The sequence below is a fragment of the Triticum dicoccoides genome, chromosome 4B (genome assembly GCF_002162155.2).
Source record: "Triticum dicoccoides isolate Atlit2015 ecotype Zavitan chromosome 4B, WEW_v2.0, whole genome shotgun sequence".
In the NCBI taxonomy this organism is placed as follows: Eukaryota; Viridiplantae; Streptophyta; class Magnoliopsida; order Poales; family Poaceae; genus Triticum; species Triticum dicoccoides.
Genome location: NC_041387.1, coordinates 589,021,323 through 589,029,826, shown reverse-complemented (window position 1 = coordinate 589,029,826; position 8,504 = coordinate 589,021,323).

Genomic DNA, 8,504 nt, shown 5'->3' with positions numbered 1-8,504 from the left:
CACTCACTGTTCATCCAAACCCCCCAGTAACACCCACTGTTCATCCAGAGGCAGCATCGATCAGCTTCAGTTAGCAGAAGTAGTGAAGGAATTGCTCAATCACTCGGGTTCAGTAACACATAGCCTGCAGTGTATCGCTCGTGTTCAGTTAGGCGACGCCTCGCTCGGGTTCAGTTAGATCCCAACGCCTCGCACCCACGCGCGTATGTTACAAGAGAAACGCGCATCGCTTGGCCCCCAACCACCCACCATAACTGGGAACTCCCCAATATTTTCCTCGCCCTCACTTCTACCACGGTTTTTTTCATCATGGACGGCACAAAGAATGTCATGTAGCTACATCTCCAGCCCGCCCAGGACGAAAAGCCCATTTTCTGTCATGATTTTTTGTCATAGAAGTAGGAGCCCCCCACATCTATGATGATACCGGGTTTTGTCACAATTATCGTCATAGAAGTGTCATAAGTATGTCAGGAAAAAAATTCGTTCGACCCAAAATGTCACGGATGTGTCTTTTTTTTGTAGTGATACTTTCTGGTGCAACAGCAAGTGCTGGAGGATTTAAGTGCCAAATAAGAGAAAGTTAATAAGCTTGCTAAGCATCTTGCCAGCATTATGGGTACCCAGGATATTGTTTCTTGAGCTCTTCTGAAGTGGTTTCAGTTCTGGACTTGTTTTGCAGTGGCGTTTATATGCTGCTTTGTTCTGTAGTTACCATGGGCTTCATACGGGCCGTAGAAACGATGGGCCTTCTAAGGGCTGTAGAAACAATGGGCCTTCTACGAGGCATAGAAACAATGGACCTTCTACGGGTCGTAGACATAATGGGCCTTCTATGGGCCGTATCATCAATGGGACTTCTACGGGCCGTATGATCGGTTGGCCAAACATGGGCCAATAACAGACTGCATTATGGCCGTAAACGGGATAGAGTTGGAATCGCATTCATGGGCCGACCATAATGGTCCGTCGATAATCGGTCGTATTTGATGACGCTATGAAAACGGCCCAACGTATTAATGGGCCACAAACGGGCCGATGGTAACCACGGGCTGAATTTGGCCCACAAGCAGAAAATGACAGTAATGGGCCGTAAGTAAACGAATGTTGGAAATGAGCCCAAGAATAAATGGGCCCTGAGAAGGCCGAAAGAAAACATGGGCTGGAAACGGCCCAATGGAATAATGGGCCGTTAATGGGTATAAAGTGATACACAGTTCATTACGGGCCAGTTTCACCACGTGCCGTTAATGGGTATAAAGTGATACATTTTTCATTATGGGCCAGTTTCACCACGGGCCGTTAATGGGCCAAGAGTTACAAAGAGCCTCATATGGGCCGAAAGACGTCATGGGCCGGAAGTTAATATGGTTTGGAATATACTGGACGGCCGAGATGAGGCTACTGGGCCTAATTCAGATAGGTCATAACGGGCCTTGGGTTAGCGGGCTGTAAATGGGCTATATGCAAACAGACCGTTAATAGGCTTTCCGTGGGCCGGCCCACCACCTTTTTACCAAGTCAAACGGGCCGGCCTTTTCACAGCAATGGGCCTCTGTTGGGCCATGCCACGTGTTGACGTATCATAGGCGCCTTCGGTCCAATGAGTGGATTACATCTGTCCCAACGGTGAGGCGACACGTGTTTCCTCCAGTCAATGATGATTTTACACGTGGAAAATTCCCATTGGTTGGGGCTGTTAACGGGTTATCGGATCCAAAACTGGACCCGATAGCTTAACATCGTTCCGTTACGGTGGATGCCACATGGCCGTCACCCTTGACGAAAGCCCTTCTATGATGCGTGATTTATCGTCATGGAAGTGGACACTTCCGTGATGATAATTTTGATAATTTCATGGAACAGTTCTACGACAACACAGGTATGACTATCTTGATTCTGTCATAAAATCGTCATGGATGTACATGCATGACAGAAAACGTGGCCTACTATGGCAAACACGTATCATCATGGAAGTGTATTTTTTGTAGTGATGTACTTCACTTACATCTTTTGAGCTAGGCAATTTTTCTCTAGTGCTTCAGTTATATCTTTTTAGAGCACGGCGGTGGTTTTATTTTATAGAAATTATTGAGCTATCTTGCTTTACTTATATTATTTTGAGAGTCTCTAAATAGCATGGTAACTTGCTTTGGTTAAGAATTTAGTCCTGATATGATAGGCATCCAAGGGAGATATAATAAAAACTTTCATATAAAGTGCATTGAATACTATGAGAAGTTTGATTCCCTATGATTGTTTTGAGATATAAAGATGGTGATATTAGAGTCATGCTAGTAAGTAATTGTGAAATTGAGAAATAATTGTGTTAAGGTTTGTGATTCCCGTAGCATGCATGTATGGTGAACCGTTGTGTAACGAAGTTGGAGCATGATTTATTTATTGATTGCCATTCTTTGTGTGGAGGTCAAGATCACGCGATGGTTAACTCTACCAACCCATCCCCTAGGAGCATGCGTCTAATACTTTGTTTCGATGGCTAATAGATTTTTGCAATAAGTATGTGAGTTCTTTATGACTAATGTTGAGTCCATAGATTATATGCACTCTCACCCTTCCACCATTGCTAGCCTCTCTAGTGCTGCACAACTTTCACCGGTACCTAACACCCACCATATACCTTCCCCAAAACAGCCACCGTACCTACCTATTATGGTATTTCCATAGCCATTCCGAGATATATTGCCATGCAACTTTCCATCATTCCGTTTATTATGACATGTTCCATCATTGTCATATTGCTTTGCATGATCATGTAGTTGACATCGTGTTTGTGGCAAAGCCACCTTCATCATTTTTTATACAGGTCGCTCTTGAGTCATTGCACTTCCCGGTACACCGCCGGAGGCATTCATATAGAGTCATATTTTGTTCTAAGTATCGAGTTGTAATTTTTGAGTTGTAAGTAAATAAAAGTGTGATGATCATCATTATTAGAACATTGTCCCATTTGAGGTTATAAAAAAAGGAGAGGCCAATGAAGCCTAAAAAAGAGAGGCCATAGAAGCCTAACAAAAAAAAAAGAAAAAAAGAGAGAAAAAGAGAGAAGGGACAATGTTATTATCCTTTTTCCACACTTGTGCTTCAAAGTAGCACCACGATCTTCATGATGGAGAGTCTCCTATGTTTTCACTTTCATATACTAGTAGGAGTTTTTCATTATATAACTTGGCTTGTATATTACAACAATGGGCTTCCTCAAATTGCCCTAGGTCTTCATGAGCAAGCAAGTTGTATGCCCCCCCCACTTAGTTTCTTTTTGAGCTTTGATAAACTTATAGCTCTAGTGCATCCGTTGCATGGCAATCCCTACTCACTCACATTGATATCGATTGATGGGCATCTCCATAGCCTGTTGATACGCCTAGTTGATGTGAGACTATCTCCTTATTTTTGACTTCTCCACAACCACCATTCTATTCCACCTATAGTGTTATGTCCATGGCTCACGCTCATGTATTGCGTGAAAGTTGAAAAAGTTTGAGAAAACTAAAGTGTGAAACAATTGCTAGGCTAATACCGGGGTTGTGCATGATTTGAATATTTTGTGTGATGAAGATGGAGCATAGCCAGACTATATGATTTGGTAGGGATAACTTTCTTTAGCCATGTTATTTGAGAAGACATAATTGCCTTTTAGTGTGCTTGAAGTATTATTGTTTTTATGTCAATACTAGACTTTTGTTTTGAATCTTATGGATCTGAAGATTCATGCCACAATAAATAAATTACATGGATAAATATATTAGGTAGCATTCCACATGAAAAAATATGTTTTTATCATTTACCTACTTGAGGACGACCAGGAATTAAGCTTGGGGATGCTTGATACGTCTCCAACATGTCTATAATTTTTGACTGTTCCATGCTATTATATAATCTGTTTTGGATGTTTTATATGCATTAATATGTTGTTTTATATTATTTTTGGGACTAACCTATTAACCTAGGACCCAGTGCTAGTTTCTGTTTTTTCCTTGTTTTTGAGTTTCGCAGAAAAGGAATACCAAATGGGTCCAAACGGAATGAAACCTTCACGATGATTTTTCTTGGACCAGAAGACACCCCAGAGACTTGGAGATCAAGTCGGAAGAGCCACGAGGCAGCCACAAGGGGGGAGGGCGCGCCCAGGGGGTAGTGTATGCCCCCACCCTTGTGGGCCACTCGCAGCTCCCCTGACCTAATTCTGAGGCCTATATATTCTCAAATATTCCAGAAACACCAGAGGAGCCCACGAAAACACTTTTCCACCGCCACAACCTTATGTACCCATGAGATATCATCTAGGGACCTTTTTTGGCACCCTGCCGGAGGGGGATTCGACCATGGAGGGCTTCCACATCAACACCATTGCCCTTCCGATGAAGCGTGAGTAGTTTACCACAGACCTACGGGTCCATAACTAGTAGCTAGATGGCTTCTTCTCTCTCTTTGATTCTCAATACCATGTTCTCCTTGATGTTCTTGGAGATCTATCTGATGTAATCTTCTTTGGCGGTGTGTTTGTCGAGATCCATGAATTGTGGATTTATAATCAGTTTATCTATGAATATTACTTGAATCTCCTCTAAATTCTTTTATGCATGATTTGATATCTTTGTAATTATCTTCAAACTATCGGTTTGGTTTGGCCAACTAGATTGGTTTTTCTTGCAATGGGAGAAGTGCTTAGCTTTGGGTTCGATCTTGCGTTATCCTTTCCCAGTGACAGTAGGGGCAGCAAGACACGTATTGTATTGTTGCCATCGAGGATAAAAAGCTCGGGTTTTCATCATATTGTTTGAGTTAATTACTCTACATCATGTCATCATACTTAATTTGTTACTCTGTTCTTCATGAACTTAATACTCTATATGCAGGCAGGAGTCGGTCCATGTGTGGAGTAATAGTAGTAGATGCAGAATCGTTTCGGTCTACTTGACACGGGCGTGATTCCTATATTCATGATCATTGCCTTAGATATCGTCATAACTTCGCCCTTTTCTATCAATTGCTCGACAGTAACTTGTTTACCCACCATATTATTTGCTATCTTGAGAGAAGCCTCTAGTGAAACCTATGGCCCCCGGGTCTATTTTCCATCATATAAGTTTCCGATCTACAATATTAGTTTCCGATCTACTCTTTTTGCAATCTTTTACTTTCCGATCTATAAACAAAAAATACCAAAAATATTTAATTTATCATTTACCTATCTCTATTAGATCTCACTTTTGCAAATAACCATGAAGGGATTAACAACCCCTTAATTGCGTTGGGTACAAGTTTGTTTGATTGTTTGTCGCCGCATCATGACAGTCAGTTTTTGGCTTTCTCTACTGAGGTGCTCGTCCGGAAGAATCACAATCGCAGTAGTTCTCCCTTTACTACCCTAGCCGATATAGCGGAACATAAGGTAGTAAGCACAGGAGCCGGGCAACCCAACTATTGACCAAAGACATGATTCGGAGCCGATGCATATAATGTTATAAGTTCGGGGTGCCAAACTATACTATAAAAGTGTTTGGACTTTCTTGCCGTGTTATGGGGTACACTGAAGACCTTGGCGAATTAAGCCGTACCAGAATGTATGGGTGCAATTGATAATAAATAAACATACAAGGAAAAAATAAAATAAATAAGCTGACGCTGCAAATTATTTTCCATTGTAATTTGATCAATACGCCAAGGCGTATGTGTACAAGTAGTGCAATAAGCAAATAAGGCTATTTGACATGCCATGACCAAGAGCGGGCTACATGCGGGTATGTAAAACAGGTATAACGATCGTTAGCAGAGACCACCTGGGGATTCCCTTGTACGTCAAAGCCCCTTGCCTTTCTTGGTGTATCCGTCCCGCGATGGGTCCGATGATCAGGTTATCAGAAAAGCCTCAAGAAGAGAAAAACCTGAAAGGAAGAAAAAGGTTAAGATATGCGGATCCAGGGGCGGCTGAGCCGCATTGTGGACCGCGGTCTAGTTGTGCCTCTGTCCATGCCCACGGTATTTTAAGTGCGTAGTTATGTACACGCAGCACGAATTTCACCGCTTGATTGGGACTAGGACGAAGGCCGAATTGCTAGTTGAGCTCTGGACGAGCTGGGCGGTCCTGCTGCAGAGTAGTTCGGACTCGCTTGACGGTGTCCGGGGGCTTTATTGCCGAATTGAGGTTCTGCCTAAGAAGGTTGCTCTATACTTCTGCTGCAAGGGCCACGGTGTGCTCCTCAGTACGGAGGGAGCGCTCCGTATTTCCATTGACTGTTATGACACCGCGAAGTCTGGGCATCTTGAGCTTAAGGTATGCATAGTGCGGCACCGCATTGAATCGAGCGAATGCGGTTCGTCCGGGTAGTGCATGATAACCACTACAGAAGGGGACAATGTCGAAGATTAACTCTTCGCTTTGGAAATTATCCGGGGATCCAAAGACCACTTCCAGTGTGATTGAGCACGTACAATAGGCCTCTACACCTAGTATGACACCTTTAAAGGTGGTTTTGGTGGGCTTGATCCTTGAGGGATCGATACCCATCTTGTGCACTGTATCCTAATAGAGCAGGTTCAGGCTGCTGCCACCATCCATGAGGACTCGTGTAAGGTGGAATCCATCAATAATTGGGACAAGGACCAGTGCAGGTGAACCGCTGAAAGCACAAGTGCTCCCTGGGTGATTTTGGTAATTAATGTCAACATATCTCTTGTTGGACTAATACCTTTACCTAGTATGTTTCAGATAAGTTCAATAATGGACTGGCATGGACTAGAGGAAGTGGATCCCTCAAAATACTAAGGACAAAGGATTGGCTCAAGCTCAAAGCACAAGACTCTACATTTTCTATTTTAGTGATCCAAGATCACATTGAGTCTATAGGAAAAGCCAATACTATGAGGGGGATGAGGTGTTGCTTAATGAGGTTCTTTCTCAAAATGCTTAGTGATATGCTCCAAAGCCCTCAACTACTTTCTCACATCCACCTATGACTTAAACCAAAAGTCAAACTCGGGCCTACAGATTCTTTCTATCCGGCGCCACCGAGTTCAGATGTCATAGCCACTGCCACAAACCCTAGTCAAATCGGTCTCACTGATAGGGATCTCGGTCTCATGGAGATGGGATTGTAATCACTCTCTATGTATCCATTACCAAAATCGGTCCCACTGAGTTTGAGTGATCGGTCCTACCGAGATTACAATGCAAACTCTCTATTCCTCTTCGTAACGTTTCGGTCTAACCGAGATGAGCGAATCGGTCCCACCGAGTTTGCATGACCAACTCTCTGGTTAGCTTATTACCAAAATCGGTCTCACCGAGTTTGTATAATCGGTCTCACCGAGATTACGTTATGCCCTAACCCTAACCATATCGGTCCCACCAAGTTAACATGTCGGTCCCACCGAAAATCCTAACGGTCACATTATTTGCTAAATCGGTCTGACCGAGTTTCCCAATTCGGTCCCATCGAGATTGGCAAGTTGTGTGTAACGGTTAGATTTTGTGTGGAGGCTATATATACCCCTCCACCCTCTCTTCATTCATGGAGAGAGCCATCAGAACATGCCTACACTTCCAACTTACATTTTCTGAGAGAGAACCACCTACACTTGTGTTGAGGTCAAGATATTCCAATCCTACCATATGAATCTTGTTCTCTAGCCTTCCCAAAGTTGCTTTCCACTCAAATCTTCTTTCCACCAAATCCATATCATGCGAGAGAGAGTTGAGTGTTGGGGAGACTATCATTTGAAGCACAAGAGCAAGGAGTTCATCATCAACACACCATTTGTTACTTCTTGGAGAGTGGTGTCTCCTAGATTGGCTAGGTGTCACTTGGGAGCCTCCGACAAGATTGTGGAGTTTAACCAAGGAGTTTGTACAGGCAAGGAAATCACCTACTTCGTGAAGATCTACCCCTAGTGAGGCAAGTCCTTCGTGGGCGATGGCCATGGTGGGATAGACAAGGTTGCTTCTTCGTGGACCCTTCGTGGGTGGAGCCCTCCATGGACTCGCGCAGCCGTTAACCATCATGGGTTGAAGTCTCCATCAACGTGGATGTACGATAGCACCACCTATCGGAACCACGGCTCAAAAATCTCCGTGTCTCCAAATTGCGTTTGCACACTCCAATCCCATCCCTTTACATTCTTGCAAGTTGCATGCTTTACTTTCCGCTGCTCATATACTCTTTGCATGATCGCTTGATATGTATTGTGATTGTTAAACTTGTGCCAACTCCACTTCAACTTAAAGAAAATAAAAACTGCTACTTTGCTTGCTTAGTGTCTAATCAACCCCCCCCTCTAGACACCTCTTCTCGATCCTTTCAATTGGTATCAGAGCTTTGGTCTCCATTGCTTTGGTTTAATCACCATTGGAGGAAGATGGATGAGTCTACTTTGGGGAGTCTTAGACATAGAGTGCCTATACTTGATGGAGAGTACTTTCATGAGTGGAAAAATGAGATGCTTGCAATTTTAAATCAATATCATTTGAACAAGTACATTAC